Consider the following 24,545-nt stretch of genomic DNA (forward strand, 5'->3'; position numbering starts at 1 on the left):
GTGCCGCAAAGAAGGCAAATACAATTCAATCGGCTGGTAAGGTTATGGCAACGGTTTTTTGGGACTTCAAAGGTATTTTATTGATTGACTATCTGCAAAAGGGTAAAACAATAAATCAGAGTACTATTACAACCTTTTGGATCAATTAAATGTACAAATTCGAGAAAAACGTCCTGGCTTACAACACAAAAAAAAAATAATTTTTCATCAAGACAACGCACCAGCGCACAAGAGTGTTTTAACAATGGCTAAAATCAACGAATTAAAGTACGAGTTGCTTGACCACCCACCTTATTCTCCTGATTTAGCTCCCAGTGACTTTTACTTGTTCCCAAATCTAAAAAAAATCCTTGCTGGCAAGCGTTTTACCTCACATGAAGATGCAATTACAGTTGAAAACCACTATTTTGAAGACCTTGAGGAAAACTATTTTAATCAAGGTATAGAATTGCTAGAAAAGCGTTGGACTAAGTGTATTGAAGTTTCAGGAGATTATATTGAAAAAAAAAAATATTTTTGAAAAACTAACTATTCTCTTTCATTGATAGGCTAAGAAGTTTCCGAACCGCCCTCGTATCACAATATTAGCAATCTGATTTCTGGTATTACTATCTGGAGACTCCAAGCAAAATGCGAGAATCTGGTGGTACTTACTGCCGTGTTATTGTCGCTGAAAATCGCTCAGCCCCATCTTTTTCAAAAATAATGTGGACATTTTAAAGTCCTTTATTAAAAAGCAAAATAGTTTTAACTCCGTTCAGTCCCCAACAAATTAACTTTGACAGCTTAATAAGGGGAATAAGCAAAAGCTTTCCGCGAAGGAGCAAGAAATGTATCTCCTACCAAAGGACTTGGAAGGAAAAAAGTTCAGCTTAAGTTATAAGTGCGCAGAATCGCTACGTAAAAGAGTAAATAAAAAACTTTCAAGTTAATTTACAATATTAAAAGCTCGTCGTTTCCAAAGTTTACTAAGACTTTAAAGCTGCAAGGCTTGCATTTGTCTTGACTAACAAAAGATATAAACCAACTCCATCTATGTAGTATTAAATATGCTTATGCTTTACTGCAGTTACATCTAGTGGCCAATTTTGACCACATGTTTTACATATTTGGGAAATTTGTTTACGTTTGTTTTGGGAAAATTTTTTGAACACTGTTGCTTCTCTGTATCTGTATCTATGTTTTTCCATGAGTATTTGTTGTCTTGCAAAATATTTGTGTTAGTGTGCGTGTAACAATTACAAATACATTGGCACACACATTAATGTTGAAATTGTTGCTGTATCCTTGCGAAACTTTTTGAAAGGAATAAAAATGAAATCAACAGTGCCACTCACACGTACAAGCAAACCAACCAACGAACGACACAGATACACCGTTATTCGCACATGTACACGCAATTATTTTGTTTCCTATATTAACAGGATACATCTGGAAAATACATTTAGTCTACAGAGATCCTTTGAAGATTGAACAACGCATTTTTCGGGACAAAATACACGCAAAACACAAGGATAACAAACTGGATAACTAAAACTGAATTTAGCAGCAGCAGTAACAGCAACAAGCTGTTGTTGGTGTGGAATATTTGTAAAAGACAACCAAGCAAACAAGTGTTTCATCATTCATGATGTTGGTTGTGTTGATGATGACGTGAATGACAACAACTGAAAGACAATCAACAGTTGGATTTTGTTGAAAATTTAAACCAGGAAAAATTCCTAATAAAAATTAAGTGCAAGTGGTAAAGTTAATGATAATTGAAGACAGTTAATGTGATTAAAATAAATGTTAAAAAAACAATAAAATAATAAAAAGGAAATTATGAAAATTTTTGATTAGTGTTTTAAAACATTTTGACTTTGTGAAATAAATGGACTTTGTTAATGTTCTTGTTGAGAGTTATTAAAAAGAGTTGTATTTATTGAAAATTATATGGACTTTTGTGAAATGTGTTGTTATTATTGTGAAAAATTACAAATATTGACAACGAGTGTACAAATAAATATGAGATGCTGTGACTAAAATTTAAAAACACTGTAAGTTATTGAAATTTTATTTGAATATTAAAACCTTTATAATTTATAATAATAAGTTATATAATAATTTATAATTATAATTAACATACCCCCAATAAACTAAGCCTGGGGCTGGATTATTATTCTATGAAAATTTGAAATGAAAAATAGTTCCTTTATAATTTTTTTCATTTGAAATTTTTTTCCTTTATAAAAGTTTTCATTTCACATTTTCATAGAAACAGAATAAATTGAGACCTAGGATATTTAAATTACAAAAAAAAAATATATAAAGTAAAACACATTTTGAATAGGATTCCCAGAATAATCCTTATTGGAATACAACTTCAAACGGTTTATCTCGGAAATCAAATGGAGTTTTTGCTATCTATGACATTGTGGTGTAGAAATACTAAGAGAAAACATCAAGGACAGCAATTACAGAAAACAAATAAATAAATTGCAAAAAAGAAGATTTATACCTTCAATGGTATGTCTAATGATGGTGAATAATATTGTTAGAATTCAACTTTAAGATGTCGTGGTAAAAGTAGACCAGTTGTTTTCATTGTCAATGTTCATAGATGAGAAAAAACAACGCCGGAGCGCTGTTTAAATAGCTCGCGATCAAAGTTAAAATTTTTAGGTTTTCAGGATTTTATTTGGAAGCCGCAACGGAATTAGAGAAAATACTGTAGCTGTGAAAATTCTCTACAAGATAGACCTTTATGATATTTTAGTAGATTTGACCATTTTTGAGATATAAAAGTTCAAATTGGGACAATGCACTGACTGTATCTAGTAAACTCCATCAGGCAGGAAGAGCGCGTGCCCGACGATTGGAACCTGAGCATCCTGTGTCTCGTCCCTAAGAAGGGAGATATGACTTTATGCTCCAACTAAAGGGGCATAAGTCTTCTTCCTATCGCCTACAAGATAGTGTCAGGGATATTGTGCGAACGACTAAAGCCCATGGTCAACGAAATAATTGGACCATACCAATGTGGCTTTAGACCTGGCAAGTACATCATTGACCAGATATTTACCCTGCGGCAAATCCTGGAGAAGACCCAAGAGATGCCGATCGACACCTACCACCTTTTTGTCGATTATAAAGCAGACTTCGACAGCCCGCTACGTTCAAAGGTATTCCCAGCAATGTCCGAATTTGGTATCCCCGCAAAGCTCAATCAGCTTTGTAAAATTACTCTAACTGACACAAGATCTTCAGTTAAAATAGGAAAGAATAGGAAAGAGTTTTGTACCAAACGAGGTTTCAGGCAAGGAGACAGCCTTTCGTGTGATCTTTTCAACTTCCTACTAGAAAAGGTTATACGAAGGAAAACGTCTAAAAAAGTTGCACAATCTACACCAATAGCCACATGTTACTTGCTTATGAACCACGGAAAAGACATCCTGGACGATCAGTAAAAGAAGTAACCGATACCTTTATGAAGGTCGAAGGAGAATCTGCCAAAGTGGGTCTGGCGGTAAACGGCAAGAAGACCAAGCTGATGGTGTCGACGCGCAATGCGTCCATTGAGATCGGACCAACTGTTGAAGTTGGTTCCTATAATTTTGAGGTAGTAAAAGACTTAGTATACCTCGGCACCGTCGTAAACACAATAAACGACATCAGTTGTGAAATAAAAAGAAGAATTGTATTGGCCAACATATGCTACTTTGGCTTAAGTAAGCACTTTAAAAACAAAGCTTCAACTCATCAAACAAAAATAACGCTTTACAAAACACTGATACTACCCTTGCTGATGTATGGTTTCGAAGCCTGGGTACTTGCGCAAGCAGATAAGGCAGTGCTTGGCGTGCTTCGAAAGATCTACGGACCGATCTGCGTTGACGGTGAATATCGACGTCGTATGAACCACGAGCTGTATCTGCTATACAACGACATCAATATTGTTAAACGTATCGAGATGCAGCGATTGCGTTGGCAAGGCCATATAATAAGAATGAGCTATAATGAACCCGCTAAAAAGGCGTATATATTCGAGCCACATTGCGGTGCACGCAGAATTGGCAGCCCAAAGAATAGATGGCGCAAACAAGTGGATGAAGAGATGACAAGGCGCGGTATTCCAAAAAGCGAAGCACGAAACAGAGAGAATTGGAGATCTTTTCTTAGTTCGGTCTATAGAACAAATGTTCTGTAATGGGCCAGCTAACTAAGTAAGAAGTAATCTCCTCTCTGCGAATTTTGAACATAATATATTTTGTACTTGGTTTTGCAGCTATGGTTGTTATTTGTATATTGTATTTGTTGTTTAGAGTTGTGTTATTTGTTTTTACTCTACGTACGACAAACTATTATGGATCGTCAGGGTGATATTGTTCTTGGAAATTTAGGATCATTTCCTTTTAAAAAGTAGTCCTTTCTATGTACATAGAATCACTGAATATACTTTTCACACAATAAGAAATATATTTTGCTGTATATTTTATTAGGGCAATATTAAACTGTTTAACCATAATTTGTACGATATCTATTCCAAAATTTGTAAAAATTCCCCAAAGAAATGGGTAAGTCTTCAAAATATTTGACTGCTCCTGTGTATGGAGGTTAGTCCAAAGCGAGAATATATGGGGACGACATTTCGTAAAAATAATTTTAATCCCTTCAAAATGCACGATTTACAATTTAAGCAACTTTAGTTTCAATATACAGCTAAAATGTTCAAAAAACATAAAAGTTGGCTGTACTTTTATATGGGGGCTATACGAAAACATAGACTTATATTGACAAATTTTCCAACAATGAATTCTTTGGCACTCACAACTAGAGTTGTGCCAAAGGAACTATATGGAACTATCTCGTTCACTTCGCAGTTTCAATGACCTTTTTTCTTTGAACAAACTGCGTATACATAATATTACACGTTATATTTCATGATGTTACTCATACGTTTTGGAACTAGTACAAGGAACTACGAACTGGATTGCCCAACTCTACTCACAACTATAAATCCTAATTTGCAGAAACATATACTAAAAAATGTGGTCAAGACCCTCGAAATACATAAAGTCGGTAGATACCTTTATATGGCAACTACATTAAAAGATTGATCTAACTTTATAATTCATTGCCAAATATTAGCTTAACCAATAATTGAAAATATTAGAAGATTTTAACATAATCAAATATGAAATGCAGACAAAACCGTAAAAAACTTTATATTTTTATGGTACCCATTTATGAGGGCTTCGAAAATACCTCTCAAATTCCTTGATATGCACCAAAACTGTGTTCCGTTATTTTGATTGAGGCGTAAACATTGAACAAATATTAACATTAGACCACCCATATGCTTCCCTGAATTAATCTCCGTTTTTTTTTTGGGATCTCACCCAAATGTGTGCATTAACTAAGTTTAAATAAAAACCACTTACACCTGGGAAGTTTTTGTGGAATCTGAAACAGCAATTTCATAGATGAGAAAAATTCAAAAACAAGAAAAAATTCCTGGAGCGCATTTAAATAAATCGCGGTCAAAGTTCACGTTTTTAGGTTTATTTTAGGTTTTCCCGATTTTGCTTGGGAACCGCAATTCCTATCGAAATGGGGCTAAAGAAAATTTTCTAGAGGATTGACCATTATGATTTGTTCCTACGTTTTACCATTTTTGAGATATAAAAGCTCAGGTCACATTTTTAGATTTTTTGCTGTGAAAATTCTCTACAAGATTGGCTTTTTAAGTACAGTATAGTCTCGATAATCCGGAGACTCGTTAATCCGGACAACGCGGTAATCCGGACACTAAAAATATTTACACTGTAGACTCGGTAATCCGGACACACGGCAATTTTTTTACATCAATAATCCGGACACTCATTCATTATACCCTATACCACAATGTGGAAAAGGGTATTATAAGTTTGTTTTGGTAAAAATTCATGTAACACCGCGAAATATTCGTCGGAGACCCCCAATATGGTATACCAATCTTCATATCTCGACGAGATAAAGCGATTTTGAGATGTGTGTCCTTTCGTCCGTCCGTCCGTCTGTCCATTATAAATTGTAAACACGCTCCAGGCCGCAATTATGGACCGGTCGTCAGGAAATTTTGTATGGAGGTCGGGTTCAGATCAGAATAGATCCCTATTCTTATTGCTGATGATCGAAAAATATTTAGCGGGTGAAATGGACCAAAAACAAAATATTTATCCAATTTTCTAGCGGCTCTGTAGGTCTCAATAATAGTCCGATCAACGCGTAATTTTAAATAAGGTAAGAGTATATCACAAAGGAGAAGCTTGCAATTTGAGATGGCGATCGGATAATATTTAGAGGGTATTTAACCCTAAACTAAAACTAAAACTTTTGTGTGAAAATTGTGAACATTTTTAATATCCCAGCAAAATGTTCGATGCCAAAGATGCAATTGAATCATGGGTGCAAGTGATCTGGCATGTCATATTTTTAGCATTTTCATTCATGAATTTTATATGAGCGTGACCACCATAAGATGAAATTCATTTTCGGATCTTAAGATGACATTCATTGTCGGATCCTAAGCATGTCATTTTGACCAATGATTTGACATGTAATTTTCACCAACCCTTTGGAATGAAATTTTCATGTCTTGTTTGGAAAATGGAAAATTCTGTATTGAAATATGATTTTCATGACAAACCAAACTCTTTATTAATTCAAACTTATTCATGAAATAACTAGAACTAATTTATCAGTATAAAGTTTACACCCAAAATTTCAATTTAATCACCGCCGCTGCACCGACGGCACCGTCCACTCTCAGCCACTGATGTTGTTTCATCTTACAAAAGCTTTTCTATTATCTTATCATCACCAGTTCAGATTTCGACATGGACTTCAACAGCACTCCTTTAAGTATTTCTAGTTCGTGAACCTACATTTAATTTGTAATTTTGTAATTTTATAACAAAAATTTTGGAAATGTATACTCTTTTGTTTTGATGTCGCTACTTGCTGATGAAAAGATCGAATCTTTCACGACTTCCTTTGCATGGGTTTCAATGCTAATGAAAAGATCGGATCTTTCACGACTTGCTTTGAACCAATGCAAAATATGCCATGAAATCACGCCATCGCATAGAACCCATTCCTTCAAATTTTGCTGGTATACAGCTTATATCTTAATTCCTGGAAGTGACATTCCGGACAAGTGAGATATACTTGAAAGTGGAACGCTTGACCTTTCAATTGATGCCAATTATGTTGGAGTGCATGATCAGATAACAGAGTTACAGCCTAATATATTCCGTTATTTGTTTGTAGTGTAATAATAAACTCGCTAGAAGTCGCAATTGTACATCAATAGTCACGAAATTTTGCACCGGGTAAGAGTATAGGTCGAAAAAGATGAATGATGATCTGATATTCTTTAGCGGGTGAAATGGACCATTACTTTTGTATGAAAAATATAAAAATTTTATTTTGGTCGATGTTTTAATTCCTTGAGGACATATGGACCTTTCCTCTGATGTAAATTGTAATAAAGTGTTTGCTAGATAACGGGCCTACTGCCTAATATATAATGGGTTCTGTGTAGAGAACCACATTTTTATCCCATGCTACATATTGTCTCTACAAAAGTTTATGTAACACCACAAAATATAGTTCGACGAAATAAAGCGATTTAGCGATGTGTGACCGTCCATTAAAAATTGTAAACAAGCTTAAGGCCGCAATTATGGACCGATTGTAACGAATTTTTTAAGGAGGTTGGGTTCGGGCCAGAATAGAAATGATTAGTTTTTGGTGATGATCGTGAAATGTTCAGGGAATGAAATGGACCAAAACCAAAATGTTAACCAATTTTGTAGCGGCTCTGTAGGTCAAAATAATAACCCGCAAAATTTTAAACAAAGTTTGAGTTTATGGTGAAGAAGAAGCGTAGAAACCAACGTGAAGATCAGATAATACTTAGCGGGTTAAATGGACTGAAACTTTTGTGTGAAATTGGTAAAAATTTCAATAACGTTGCGGTTAAACAACGGAAGTAGTAGTACTACATAAGTGTGTTTCATTACATTTTAGATTGTATGAACTCAATTTTCCTTTCCTGCTACAAAAATGTCTTTGTCATGCTAGATAACTTTTTGGTTTTGGTCATAAGTATTATACATTACATCTCTGATATCTGATAATTAAATTTTCACAATCATTGAAAGGAAGTTCCGTGGAGAGCGATTGTCCAGGGATAGTGGTATAGGGTATCCCATGGCCGGCTCCGTCCGTCTATAGACTTTTCTTACTTGTTTTCTTCTACATTGAGTTATTTCTGCTATTCTTTTTATTATTTGCAGTGGCAATTTGGTTTTTTTATTAATAACAAATAAATTCTATGCAAAATTCATTCGTTGTGAGCAAAAATTAGTCCTATATTTGAAGCTGCGCGCTAAGAGTGGTCTTTGCAGCGTGATGTGCCGAATATGATTTGGCTTAAGTGGCTTAAAAAACCAAAAGCAAGATGATGATCGAACTTAACCACCCGTGAAACGTAGCTTAATGATTGAATGTGGGTAGACATGTTCCATGGGACTTCGGTGAAATCCTAATTTACCAAAGTACCTCTTAGGCCATAATAGCTTACCTCGAAAGAGAATTAATTCAAATATCACTGTAAAATGACCTTCGCTTTAATAAGGCAAAAAAAAAAAAACAAAATAAATTTGTTCAGAGTTTTAGGGTTCTAATTAGCGAGAGGTTGGAAAATCGTCCGAAAAAAAATGTTTTAAAAATGTGAAAATGTTTTAAAAATGTGAATTTGCCAATTAACTATCCTCAATCCTAGAAAAGTGGTTCCAAATTTTATTTGGTAAATATTTTAAGGGGTTTTCTAAAAGAATATTAGGAAGGCATTTTTTCAAAAATGTTTTTTTTTTAACTTCTGGGTAACTAATCTTGCCCTTTAAAGTCATTCGAAATTTTATATACATATGTTACTAAAAACATCCCCGAGGGATACTTCTCTCATGTTATTGAGTGCATCCCGATCCATATTAGCTCAATGAGAAGGGACCTACTTTTTATAGGAGAGTGATGTTTTCTCACCAGGAAATCGAACCCAGGCATAAAATCTTAACATACGGTATATTTAATGTTAAATAAAATGTTTATATTGATTAAATTTTGCATTATTTATAATTTAAACACAAAATTTAGTGTTTTTCGTTACTACTCGGTAATACGGACAATTCGATAATCCGGACACCGCCAAAACATGTGGTGTCCGGATTATCGAGATTATACTGTAATTTTAATTAATCGAGCTTTCTGACCTAAGGAGATTACATTGAAAAATTGATATCTAGCGAAGTCCTACACACACATCAACCGCTATGTGACTATCGTTTCATTGTTGTTGCTAGACAATTTTCGCCATTTGGAGCCCCTATTTATACATCCAAGATTGCAAATTTGCATTTGTCCTCCTTCTATTCCAGAAATCAATTTTTCAATATTACATTCATATTACAGCCGATGGCTTTTTTCCATCGTAGACTGTATATGTCTTTCACATCGAAAGATTTTAAGTAGATTGTGATTCAGAACGCCAAGACGTAAGCAACATTCTCTGTTAGTTGGCGACGACCCAGGTTCGAATCCCAGCCGGGCTCAGCTGAATTTTTATTTTTAAGTTTTTGCCTTTTTAGGGGCGAAGGTCATTATTTGAGAGATTTTAATTAATTTAATTAATCGAGCTTTATGACCTATGGAGATTACATTGAAAAATTTATATCTAGCGAAGTCCTACACCCATCAACCGCTATACGACGATCGTTTCGTTAACTGATTAGGTTAACATCCTCAGGCATATTAGATGTTGTTGTTGCTAGAAAATTTTCGCCATTTTGTAATTATTTCCTAGGTTGCACCATTTTTTAGATATATAAGTTTAAGTTGGGAAATTGCAGTCATGACATTGTTTTATAAGGAGACAATACAGACAATGAATTGTCCCAATTTGATCTTCTATATCTCAAACATGGTAAAACCTATGAAAATATCGTGCTATCTGTTGTGTTTGCAGCTTTTTGACAGTCAACTTCCGTCCTGCGTGAGATTGCGCTTCTGCCGCAACCGTGCCTTGCTGCTATAAGTAAATGGTCGGATCGATGTTCGCTCCTCCAATCTATCGGACATCTAACACACCGGAAGATTGTCTTCCGCCTATCACAACATGACCGATCTGACTTCTGGTTTTTTCCATCTATGGACATAAATAAATGCAGCGCGTTGTGTGTTCCCAATCCACATGCAGGGCATGTGGTGGTTATCGTGGTATCGATTCGGGTCCAATATGAATTGAGTCGGCTGCATCGTCCGTATCTTAACTGAGCTAAAACCTCTCATGTTTGCCTTGGGAGCTGGCGTTCTTCTGTTGCAATGCATGGGGGTGTTCTCTAAGTACGGCGCGACTGCATCAGTGTGAATGCTGCCCAAAACCTGCCTGATAGCCTCGTTGGTCTAGAGGTTCCCGTTTGTACCTTTGAACTTTTCTCTCTAGATCATGAAGATATCTCCGGATGTATCTGGGTGTTATCGCCGACCCATGCAATTACTGCATCGACAACATCCTGTTGTGCTGATGCACCGGTAAAACCTTCCCCTTCTCATGAAGATGGTCAACTGGTGTCATAAAGAGGCAGATGGAAGAACTGACCTAGGTCAGCCATGTAGACATTTAACGTATCACAAATGTCATCGACGATAGTACCCGGCGCCAAGTTCGTACAATCATCCGACTACATTACGATCTCTATGCCTACATACTTCCTGAAATAATGACCTAAAAACACCAACTCTAATGGCAAATCCGCAAGATAACTGTGATTTGTCCAATCTTTGCACATCGACTTAGTTTATCCAGTCATGTATCAATCAGGATGGAATATTGACTATATCGGTCCAGTCCATCAGTTACCTTCCACACAAAATTTGTGAAATGTTCAGTTCGAGAACTCGTCTCGGATCTATTTGAATTTTTTTGCAACGGTAATTTTTTTGGTATTAAGTGCACACTTCCTGAAATAATGACCGAAAAACTCCAAAAAACCCTGCCGGCACATACTTAAATGGATAGAGTGAAGGCAAACTATCAAACGTTTGTAAACATTTCTTCCAAACTTAATTTAAAGAAATTTAATATTTCGAGTTATCTATGAATCAGAAGTTTGCTTACTAAAAATTTTTGGTATATATCAATAATTTGCTATAGCCTCACAGTACGGTACGTACAGATTCCAACTATTTTGAAGCAAATTCTTAATACTAAATGGTCAAAGGCTGGGTGTATATCTGCGTCAGCACAGCTAACTGACACTTTATTATTTGTTTTACCATTAAAAAATTACGTGAGCACACTTTGTGTGTAGCTCTTGTTAGACGTTTCCTAGACATTTTACTTTGACACATTACACTAATCGTGTTTATTTGTAAAAAGGATAATTTAATTTTCATAATATCTTTTTTGTGAGAATTACAGAGAATGCCTCTAATTGAATATTTATTCGTTGAACAAAATTATAAATTGTTTTATCGATGTTTAATGTTATTCCTGACATAGAGGATATACAGTTGGGCCCACAACATCTTATACAATGTCACGTTTTCCAAGAGCTTTTTTAAAATCCCTTGCTATTCCATAAATTCGGTCTGTCTTCAAATAAAATTATTCTGACCTATAATTCCATTCACCAAATTCTGTTTTTAACTTGTTGCATAAGGCAAAATTGTTTCTTTAATATAAACCGAATTAAATAAAATCATTTGTTACTTAATATGTTACTATATGTAAGTTTGTTTATTTTTAAGTTGTCATAAATAAATTAATATCACAATTTAAAGCAAATGCCTGAAATGGGATAAAAATGTAAAATAAACAATGACGTTAATGGTTTATGGCAGTTAATTTATGACCTTAAATAGAAAATCAATTGTATACATATGTATTTGTGTATGTGTGTGTGTTTTAATACTCTAAAATTATACATTAATATTCATATATTCGACTGTTAGTTATTTAAACTATAATTAAATCTATTGATTATCTGGCAAATAAAATGTAAAGAAATACTCATAAACATGGAATGTAATATTAAATTTTAATTATGTCGAAGTGTTACTAATAAAAATTTAATTATCAATAAGTTTTTGCCGAGTAGTCTTGTATTGTATTAGCTCAGAAGTAGTGAACTGATAATTAATTATATAAATTTCATTGTAAATAAGCCACTAATTTGTTGGTGAAAATTTAGACAAATAAATTTTAAGTGAAATAATGAAAATTAATTAATAACATTACAGTAAAACAATTTGCAATAATTTTACACAGACATTGGTTGTTTTGGAATTTAGCAACATAATACAAAACGTATAATTGCACAATAGGGTTATGACTTTTTGCCTTTTATATTTTTGTGAAGAAAATTACAAATCATATAAATCCGAAGAATGTGTCAAATTTCAAAATACCTGAAACGATTATGTTTTTAAATATACTTTCAAAAAACCACGATTATGTTCCTAAATATTCTTAAAAAACACGATTACGTTCCTAAATATTATTTACAAAAAAATCCTCAATAATGTTCTCAAATATCCTTAAGAAAATACACGATTATGTTCCTAAATATTTTTAAAAAAAAAAATCCAAGGTTATGTTCCTAAATATTCTTTAAAAATCCAAGATTATGTCCTCTAAATGTTCTTTAAAAACTCCACGATTATGTTCTCTAAATAGTCATTAAAAATTCACGATTATGTTTACAAAAATAATTATTAAAAATTTCACGATTATGTTCTCTAATAATGCTTTTAAAAATCCGCAATTATGTGCTCAAAAAATCTTTAAAAAATCCACAATTATTTCCTCAAAAAATTCTTAAAAAAATCCAAGATTATGTCCTCTAAATGTTCTTTAAAAAATCCACGATTATATCCTCTAAATGTTCTTTAAGAAAAGCCTGGATTATGTCCTCTAAATGTTTTAAAAAACAATTCACGATTATGTCCTCTAAAGGTTCGTTAAAAAATCCAGGATCATGTCCTCTATATGTGCTTTTAAAAATTTACGATTATGTCCTCTATACATTCTTTACAAAATCAACGATTTTTTCCTCTTTTAAAAAGTCCACGATTATGACCTCTAAAAGTTCTTTAAAAATTCACGATTAGGTCCCCTAAATGTTTTCAAAAAATCCACGGTTATGTCCGCTAAATGTACTTTAAAAAATCCACGATTATGTTCCCTACATGTATTTGAAAAAGCCACGATTATGTCCTCTAAAAATTCTTTAAAAAACCACGATTATGCTTTCTAAATGTTCTTTAGAAAATTCACGATTATGTCCCCTAAATATCTTTAAAAACTCCACGAATATGTCCTCTAAATGTTCTTTAAAAAATTCACGATTATGTCCCCAACAAATTCTTTAAAAAATCCACTATTATGTCCTCTACAAATTCTTTAAAAAGTCTTTAAAAAAATTCTTTAAAAATATACGATTATGTCCTCAAAAAAAAAAACTCCTCAAAAGTCTTTAAAAAATCCACGATAATGTCCTCAAAACATTTTTTTAAAAATTTAAGATCACGTCCTTAAAAAAATTCTTTAAAACTTCCAAGATTATGTCCTCTAAATGTTCTTTAGAAATCCACGATTATGTCTTCTAAATGTTCTTTAAAAAATTCACGATTATATCCTCTAAATGTTCTTTAAAAAAACCACGAATAGGTCCTCTAAATGTTCTTTAAAAAAATCACGCTTATGTCCTCTAAAAATTCTGTACAAAATCCACGATTATGTCCACTAAAAGTCCTTTAAAAAATCCACAATTATGTCCTCTAAAAATTCTTTAAAAAATCCACGATTATGTCCTCTAAAAATTCTTTAAAAAATCCACGATTATGTCCTCTAAAAATTCTTTAAAAAATCCACGATTATGTCCTCTAAAAATTCTTTAAAAAATCCACGATTATGTCCTCTAAAAATTCTTTAAAAAATCCACGATTATGTCCTCTAAAAATTCTTTAAAAAATCCACGATTATGTCCTCTAAAAATTCTTTAAAAAATCCACGATTATGTCCTCTAAAAATTCTTTAAAAAATCCACGATTATGTCCTCTAAAAATTCTTTAAAAAATCCACGATTATGTCCTCTAAAAATTCTTTAAAAAATCCACGATTATGTCCTCTAAAAATTCTTTAAAAAATCCACGATTATGTCCTCTAAAAATTCTTTAAAAAATCCACGATTATGTCCTCTAAAAATTCTTTAAAAAATCCACGATTATGTCCTCTAAAAATTCTTTAAAAAATCCACGATTATGTCCTCTAAAAATTCTTTAAAAAATCCACGATTATGTCCTCTAAAAATTCTTTAAAAAATCCACGATTATGTCCTCTAAAAATTCTTTAAAAAATCCACGATTATGTCCTCTAAAAATTCTTTAAAAAATCCACGATTATGTCCTCTAAAAATTCTTTAAAAAATCCACGATTATGTCCTCTAAAAATTCTTTAAAAAATCCACGATTATGTCCTCTAAAAATTCTTTAAAAAATCCACGATTATGTCCTCTAAAAATTCTTTAAAAAATCCACGATTATGTCCTCTAAAAATTCTTTAAAAAATCCACGATTATGTCCTCTAAAAATTCTTTAAAAAATCCACGATTATGTCCTCTAAAAATTCTTTAAAAAATCCACGATTATGTCCTCTAAAAATTCTTTAAAAAATCCACGATTATGTCCTCTAAAAATTCTTTAAAAAATCCACGATTATGTCCTCTAAAAATTCTTTAAAAAATCCACGATTATGTCCTCTAAAAATTCTTTAAAAAATCCACGATTATGTCCTCTAAAAATTCTTTAAAAAATCCACGATTATGTCCTCTAAAAATTCTTTAAAAAATCCACGATTATGTCCTCTAAAAATTCTTTAAAAAATCCACGATTATGTCCTCTAAAAATTCTTTAAAAAATCCACGATTATGTCCTCTAAAAATTCTTTAAAAAATCCACGATTATGTCCTCTAAAAATTCTTTAAAAAATCCACGATTATGTCCTCTAAAAATTCTTTAAAAAATCCACGATTATGTCCTCTAAAAATTATTTAAAAAATCCACGATTATGTCCTCTAAAAATTCTTTAAAAAATCCACGATTATGTCCTCTAAAAATTCTTTAAAAAATCCACGATTATGTCCTCTAAAAATTCTTTAAAAAATCCACGATTATGTCCTCTAAAAATTCTTTAAAAAATCCACGATTATGTCCTCTAAAAATTCTTTAAAAAATCCACGATTATGTCCTCTAAAAATTCTTTAAAAAATCCACGATTATGTCCTCTAAAAATTCTTTAAAAAATCCACGATTATGTCCTCTAAAAATTCTTTAAAAAATCCACGATTATGTCCTCTAAAAATTCTTTAAAAAATCCACGATTATGTCCTCTAAAAATTCTTTAAAAAATCCACGATTATGTCCTCTAAAAATTCTTTAAAAAATCCACGATTATGTCCTCTAAAAATTCTTTAAAAAATCCACGATTATGTCCTCTAAAAATTCTTTAAAAAATCCACGATTATGTCCTCTAAAAATTCTTTAAAAAATCCACGATTATGTCCTCTAAAAATTCTTTAAAAAATCAACGATTATGCCCTCTAAAAATTCTTTAAAAAATCCAGGATTATGTCTTCTAAGAATTCTTTAAAAAATCTACGATTATGTCCTCTAAAAATGCGTTAAAAATCCACGATAATGTCCTCTAAAAATTCTTTAAAAAATCCACGATAATGTCTCATAAAAATTCTTTAAAAATCCACGATTATTCCCTCTAAATATTTTATAAAAAATCCACGATTATTTCCTCTAAAAATTCTTTAAAAAATCCACGAATATTTCCTCTAAAAATTCTTATAAAAAATCCACGATTATTTCCTCTAAAAATTCTTATAAAAAATCCACGATTATTTCCTCTAAAAATTCTTTAAAAAATCCACGATTTTTTCTTCTAAAAATTCTTTTTTAAAAAATCCACGATTATTTCCTCTAAAAATTCTTTAAAAAATCCACGATTATTTCCTCTAAAAATTCTTTAAAAAATCCACGATTATTCCCTCTAAATATTTTATAAAAAATCCACGATTATTTCCTCTAAAAATTCTTTAAAAAATCCACGATTATTTCCTCTAAAAATTCTTTAAAAAATCCACGAATATTTCCTCTAAAAATTCTTTAAAAAATCCACGATTATTTCCTCTAAATATTCTTTAAAAAATCCACGATTATTTCCTCTAAAAATTCTTTAAAAAATCCACGATTATTCCCTCTAAATATTTTATAAAAAAATCCACGATTATTTCCTCTAAAAATTCTTTAAAAAATCCACGATTATTCGCTCTAAATATTTTATAAAAAATCCACGATTATTTCCTCTAAATATTCTTTAAAAAATCCACGATTATGTCCTCTAAAAATTATTTAAAAATTTACGATTATGTCCTCAAAAAATTATTTAAAAAATTCACGATTATGTCCTTTAAAAAATCTATGATTATGTCCCCTAAATGTCTTTAAAAAATCTATGATTATGTCCTCATTCTTTAAAAAAATCCACGATTATGTTCTTTAAAAACCCCACGATTATGACCTCTAAATGTTCTTTAAAAAATTCACGATCATGTCCTCCAAAAATTCTTTAAAAAATCCACGATTATGTTCTCTAAAAATGCTTTAAAAATTCACGATTGTGTCCTCTAAAAATGCGTTAAAAATCCACGATTATGTCCTCTAAAAATTCTTTAAAAAATCCACGATAATGTCTTCTAAAAATGCTTCAAAAATCAACGATTATGTCCTCTAAAAATTCTTTAAAAAATCCACGAATATGCCCTCAAAAAGTCTTTAAACATCCACGAATATGCTTCCTTAAAATTCTTGAAAATATTCACTACTATGTGTTCTGTGTGGCTCAAAATAATGACTTCAAAAAATGCTCATAAATAAAAATGATCAAATGATTTTGTATTGAGATTTCTTGCTGAATCAGCTTATTATAAGGATTTTATCTAATAATTGGTTGAGATTGAAAAAGTCATAACCCTATTACACAAGTGTGCAAGTTCTAATGAATTATTTTTTTTTATTTTTTTTTTTTTTGAGCGAAACAAATTATTTCATTTTCACCCATTCACCTTTTCCTTTACATCATATCCTACCTTCTCCATGTTTCTATCCCCAAAGCATTCCACTGTAAACAGTAATGTTTTGACACTTGTTAACAAGTCTGAACATTCCAAAACAAATTAAAAAATAAAAGCTACAACAATTGCAAATGTTTTATAATTCATGTTCACCACAACTAAAAATAAAACATAAAATTTTCGTTAAGTTGAATTGAATTGAAACCAAAGTGAATGAAAACTTCACCATTAACAAAAAAATTAAATTGAATTTTTCCAACTGCAGATGATTCGCTTTTAAATAATAAAAAAGTTTTATTTTATTTGAGAAAAAAAAAGAAAACCCTGAAAAAAGCTTGTTATCTCCCATCTGTGTGTGGTGGGGAGAATGTCCAAAATTTAGTGACTAACCATTTAGTGGAATGTTTAGAAGGTCATCATCATAGGCAACGGCAAAGACAATAAAGACACCAATACTAACAACCAAACGTTTCCTAAGCATTCGACAAACATCTATTGAACACAAGTGCACAAGTGTTCTGTAGTTTTACAAGAATATCCTTGCCTAAGAGGAAATGCGAAAGAAAATAGATGTTAAAACAGCCTTCAATGGATTTCAAGGTTTAACTCAATGGGGGCATTTCCAAAGTAACGACCGTTGTACATCAAACTATTCTAAAATGAGAAAAAACAGGGAATGTTAAATCGTACTCGGCAAATATTCAAGTAATTCAATTGCATTGGGAATGCGATGGAATGTTGTAATAAAATAATGTGTACTTACATATGTATGTATGTATGTATATATCTATGTACATATGTATGTGTAAATGTATGACGATGCGAGTTTTATTTTAGCGAACACATAACTATTTTATGTAAAACTTTATTTTTCTGGAATTAGAATAGTTTTGTTGGTTAATATTTGCTGCATGGAAACTTTGCTAAAACGTTAATGGTAGAAGAACCTTATAGGGTTGTAATAATGGCGCAGTATCTCAAGGTGACTCATTATGTACAGATTATGTCTTCTCTTGCGATCAAAACATTTGTAAATAAAATAAAATAAATATCGGGGAATCATTGCCTTTGGTTAAGGTTATATGTATATAAGGGGCTCTATAAAAAGTATGACCTAAGAACTCTAAACCCTTTTGGGGTTTTTATCTACTAACATAGTATTACCCCCAATTGAAATTCCCCACATCCCCACATTAGCTGTTACACAGTATATTTAATCTATATTTACATCTATATTCCCATCGAGATGTGTATAGTGGAAAATTCTTAATTAATTATATTATATCTAAAGCATTTACACCTCCAAATCCGAGAAATTCATTTAATATTATTCCTTTTAAACGGCATACCATGCTGTTTGCAGAACCTATTTTTCTCCTTAATGATCTGCGATTTTTCAATCATTTCAGTTTGTCACCTCTGAAATGGATTGCAAGACAATTGAAGAAAGTTAGTTTTGCTTTGCTCTATTTTTATATTTCTTCTCATACGAATCATCGGAAAAACAGTTATTTCTGCATTCATTCCTAGAATTTCACAAAAAAGAAACTATTTTTAAAATATTGATTTGTAGTCAATTGGTGTTGGTGTTCTTGAAATTTATTATTCTTCACGTAAAGTAAAAGACAAAAGAAAAATAAAAAATGTGAACCTTAGAAAAAAATTTAATTTTATTATTTCATTGTTTGTTATACAAATTTAGTTTTTGAAAATGAATAAATAGGAACTAACTAAAAATAACTGCCATCAGAGGTAACACGAATTTCATAGTAAAAAGATAATCTTGGGAGAAGTCATGATGGATATAATGATAGTAGTCATTCTTTCTTTCTTTGATAGTCGTATGAAATTAGGGTTCATGGAATACAGCAAGGGAAAGAAACAAAGGCCAAGACAACATCACATTTCCTAGTGGGTGGCCCCCAAAGCATGATGTAGGTGACATTACCGAGTATTTCAAATATGACAAACTTCTGTACATGTGGTATACTAGGAACCTCTACTCTAACGAGTTGTCAATCTACAAAGTTAATTTATGTTTGAGAGAAATATTGCGATAAGAAAAGTTCGAATGTCAAATTTTGGTTCAACGTAGGGCAACTCTGACACCTTTTTTAAAATATATTAGTTTTGTTTCATTCATAGAATATGTTAACAGTTCGCGAATTCTGAATTGCTCGAATGCATCGATTGTAAAACATTTTTGGTGTTTATATGGTACGTTTTTGGTGTTTGAGTACAAAACAGCAATTTAAAAAAATGGAAGCCCATTTTTGGTCGTATCAATGTTTATATACCCTTTCTATTCTAAAGGCTGATAATAATAAGACCACCAACTTTTACACAATTGTTCCTCTTTTAACTGCAATACTTTACTCAATACCACTAACAATGTGGCTTGAGCCATAAGGTTAAAGTCATTGCCATGAGATCTTTGAAAACTTCCTTCTGCAAAAAACCCGGTAAAGCAGCACACACTTTAAGGAGTTGCTGTATGACTGTTGACCTATGACTGTATTAAAGTCATTTTTAATAATAGCGTCTTTTGGAAGCCGGAAATAGGCTTTAAACCTAAAAAATAACAATTGCTTTGATGAATGTTGGAAACCAAATATACAATACTGATGGCAATTCTAAAGTATTCGATTTATCTCGTATGTGTGTTCTGACAGATACTACGTTAACTATATTTTCTTCTCTATCATAAAAAAATAGTTCCATTGAGATTATCGTTTTAGAAAACTGTAACTTTTGTGTACAACATGTTCTGATATTCTTTCTAATTTATTCAAATCAAAACAAAAAAGCTACATCACCGATAACTCGTTATAGGCAATTATTTTCAATCGCTTTACGTAATACAAATTTTAAATTTTGTCGCAGAGACCACTAACAACGCGACTCGACTTTTGTCGCAATACGCAATAGACCCATTGACCTAAGGTTTTAGTCATGATGGCCTGCAGTGCCTACCTCGGGAACAATTTTCCTATGTAGGCCATGGGTTTAAGATTGTCCAGTTTTAATGAGCTGTCATCTATTGTCAGACTTTAAATGGTGGGTCGCAGATTAGAGCTGTCCTATATATATGTTAGGGTATAACTCTACTATCTGACCAAGTACATTAACATAATTGGCATCAAAGGAAAGGAAATTCAAAATTTTTTTTTCAAAAATTTCTTCCAAATATGCTTTACCTGTGCTGTACATGTCTTCCAGGAAGAACGCCATAAGATCTATATTAACAATTTTAGAAATTATCAGACATAAATGTTTGTCCATTTAATCCGCTAAATTGGTTGGTTTTTATATTGTTTTGGAGATTGTTTTGTTTCCCCATGCCTATTTTTGCATCATAAGATAATCGGTACTTTTGTTCATGACATTTTGTACTAACAGTATAAAACAATTCATACCGTATACTCCCTCCAGAGGGGAAAGAGGATATAATGATACGCCCATGGTTTCCTTAAACAATCTTCGCAGAAGCACAAAGCTGTAACCAACGCATTATATTTACACCGGAAATATTTTTGGATTGACTCACAAAATGAATTATAATTACCAAAAAGTAATTCTTTGTGTCGTTGAAGATTTTAAAAATCCTCAAATCGAGTGAAGCACCCTAAGTTGTTGTCCGATATAGATTCTCAAAATCGGTTACTAATTTCATCAGTCATTGTAGTTGGTGCCGACATAATTTTTTGATAGTTTTTGTGTCATTATCTCAGGAAGTATGGACATGCCGATGGACTAATTTGAATCCTCGTAATCAGGACCACAAGGATTATATTTTGTAATTATTCCAAACAGGTGAGGATGCTAAACAAAGAAGTGGACCTAGATATTCAATATTCGAGTAAGATGTACAGTGAGTGTCAAAAATATTCGGTTTTAAATTTTACCAATAATAACACCTCAGTATTTTAGAAGCCCATGCCCAATATCCAAAAAAAACAAATACTTAAAAAAATGTTGGTACTGTGGCAATTAAAAAGTGTATGTAACATAAATCCATGGCAACCCTATAAGCGAGAATAACAAAGAAAACGTCGTTAACGCTGTTATCTATTATCCGAAAATTTTCAGGAGATTCCTCTACCTTCCATTCCAATTCTTGGGTGTGGCTGGCTTATGTGTTTCACGAAATCGATATTTCTATATTTTCGTGACTTTTGCACATTATTTCAGCTATATTCGACTAAATATTCAAAAATAAGCGAAATTTCCTTTTATTTCTGCTGTTTTTATAATGAAATATGACCAGTTTTCTCTTTTCTGGGATAGCGTTTTTCCTTAGCGCTAAATTTTAATAATTTTCTATAAAATATAATATTTTTGCGGACAGGAACAAAGATTCTGTTCGCAATTATTAAAATGTATACTAATATTGCAGAAAAAGTTCGATAATTACATGTTTTTTGGCAAAATATTTAACAAAAGTTACAAAAACCGAATATTTTTGACGCTTAGAAAACAGGGTTAACAACGTTTTCTTTGTTATTCTCGCTTATAAGGTTGCCATGGATCCATGTTACATACACTTTTTAATTGCCACAGGACCAACATTTTTTTAAGTATTTGGTTTTTTTGGATATTGGGCATGGGCTTCTAAAATACTGAGTTGTTATTATTGGTGAAATTGAATACCGAATATTTTTGACACTCACTGTATCTTTGGATAACTATTACGATATGCAAAGTTTGGACCTAATCGTTTATTCACTTAAAGTGCGCACCCGCCATACAGAAAGACGCGCAGGATGGACTCCAAATTGTCTCGAGTTTACTCCACACTTTTACATTTATGTACCTCTGATTTGTGGATTTCTGTGCGTATACGTTTTTTAAGTTGAATATTTAATGAAATATCATACGCACCATGCCACTTGATTTGCTTGTTGGGATAAATCTTTTAATAAACTTTTTAAAATTAGAGCAAATACTGATATCGCCCTGTTGCACAAAAAAAAAAAACAGTAAGGAAAGGATCAAAGTCGGGCGGGGCCGACTATAGGATACCCTACCCCACTGTGAATATGTAAAATATAAATCGGATCTATATCCAGATCTTAACCGATTTTTATATAATTTGGCATATTTATTTCCAGACCGAATTCAGTCACACATTCCAAATATTATTGAAATCGGACTTATATATCGTGTTTGGAGCAGAAAATACACGAAATCGGCCGAAAATATTTATGGGTGCTATATCCAAATCTGAACCGATTTCGACATAATTTGGCACATTTATTGCTAGACTGAAGTAGTCACACATTCAAAATTTCATCAAAATTGGACGTATATAGCGTGTTTGGTGCAGCAAATACGTGAAATCGGGCGAAAATATATATGGGAGCTATATCCAAATCTGAACCGATTTTCACCAAAAGAAATAGCGTTCTTCCTATGTCTAAAAAAGTTGTAGTCCCCAATTTTCAGCTGAATCGGACAAAAATGCGAACAAAAATACATGGACAGACGGACGGACACGCATAAATCGACTCAGAAAGTGATTATATGTATATCCCCAAGAGGAACTATGGGTCTATTTCGTTTCCTTTGTATGTTACATACAAATGCACAAAGACATAATACCCCTTACCACTGTGTGAGAACTAAAAACGTGTAGCCTATTTGACGCAGACTGGAATGAACACGATGATGTCCTATTTCATAAGAGCACGACATAATGTTCGGTCAGCAAAACTTTGAATTAACTAAAACGAGTTTCCACAAAACCTTGGATGTATTGGTTTGGTTTCTATTTTCGAATTGAAAAGTCTCCGGTCTGACGTTGTAAAAAATAGTTCCAGTTATAGAGGGACGCGGGACGCTTGTGACTTCTACTACCATGGATCGTCATGACGTCTACGCTTAAAGTCAGGGTTTTAAGATTTGTTTAAAATTCTCTACAAAATGTAAATCAGATTATTTTTGAAAAAAAAAAAACTAAGAATATTTGTATAAGCTGATTGCGGAGTTTACATCATCCTTGGGGCGGACCTGGTTCACCGGTTAGATGACATAAAAGGCACACATTTTGCATAATTGGAATCTTTTTGGGACTGACAACGAGAGCCTATTCGCCTCAATAACTCCACCGTGGTGCAATGGTATGCACACCCGCCTTGCACACATGAGGTCGTGGGTTCGATTTCCCTGCCAGACAACATCAAAACACTTTTCAACGGTGGCAAAATACCCACAGTAATGTTGGCGACATTTCCTGAGTATTTCAGCCATGTAAAACTTTTCTACAAAAGTGGTGTCTAAAGCTGGGTACACATTGTCAGTTTTGAATGTCGATATTTCCCAATTATCGATAATTGTCAAACCGCCCAGCAACCACAAAACATTTTGCGGTTGCATGATGAATGACAAAAATGAACGGCCACACTAGCAAGCAACAACAAAGCTGTCATTCAAAACTGACAATGTGTACCCAGCTTTAGACACCACTTTTGTAGAAAAGTTTTACATGTTTCACATATGCGTTATAAAGGCCGTAACATAAGATAATTATCGAATGGATTAACTGATTTGTTAGAAAAGTTTAGGCCCAGTAATATTTTGCCCAACCTAGTCATATCGGTTCAGTTATTGTAATCGTGACTTGGAAGCCAATACTTCCTGAGACATGGACTTCCAAATGTCTCAATGTTTAGTTCTTAGTACTCTTTGTTAAAATGCTCTGATTTTTTGTCTATGTAGACTGTGTTTATAAACTCTGTCAATGGCATAATCAGACTCACTCAATATAACATACGAAAATGCAATTTATTTTTAAAATTAGTGGCTGAGAGTATGTTTCTATCCTCAGCATTTATACTAACGAGGGTATATACACTTTCATACGGGCAAAATGTGCCTCATGGAAATAATGGTTTTAGACCAAGTATGTTTGGACGAAATCCGTTTCAGACAATTTGAAGTTGATTTAGCACTGTCCGTTCGTCTGTCTGGCTGGCTGAAGCGCGCGATAACACTCGAACGGATCAATCGTTTCGGTGCAAAATTTGGCTTTCGTAATATTTTGTCCAAACTTAGTTTAAGTTCGAAGATGGGTTACATCGGTCTACTACCTTCCCCACAAAAGTTCGAAAATGTTCGGAAAATGTGTGTGCACGATGACTCTTGAAGAGAGTAACCAATTTGGCCCATACTTTGCACATCGTCAAATTTCTACCAGGCTTAGATGAGGTTTCAATACGGACTCAATCGGTCCACATAAAAGTTCGGAAAAGTTCAGTTTAGGACCTGCTCTAGAATCGCTTTGATTTTTCTTGTAACAACTTGTATTTACCGCCCCCA

At 32.6% G+C, this 24,545-nt stretch overlaps 1 protein-coding gene across 2 annotated transcripts in view; it reads left to right on the forward strand.

The window, feature by feature from the left end:
• Positions 1-1,446: 1,446 nt before the first annotated feature.
• The window catches only part of kairos, a 525,872-nt gene continuing 502,773 nt past the window's right edge, over positions 1,447-24,545 (forward strand). For both annotated transcript variants that reach the window (XM_073972378.1, XM_073972379.1), the window contains exon 1: positions 1,447-2,039. The gene's annotated coding sequence lies outside the window, so the exon portion shown is untranslated. The remainder of the gene's footprint in view (positions 2,040-24,545) is intronic.

Source organism: Musca autumnalis, unplaced genomic scaffold (genome assembly GCF_047663935.1).
Source record: "Musca autumnalis isolate F117 unplaced genomic scaffold, ASM4766393v1 scaffold_3, whole genome shotgun sequence".
NCBI lineage: Eukaryota > Metazoa > Arthropoda > Insecta > Diptera > Muscidae > Musca > Musca autumnalis.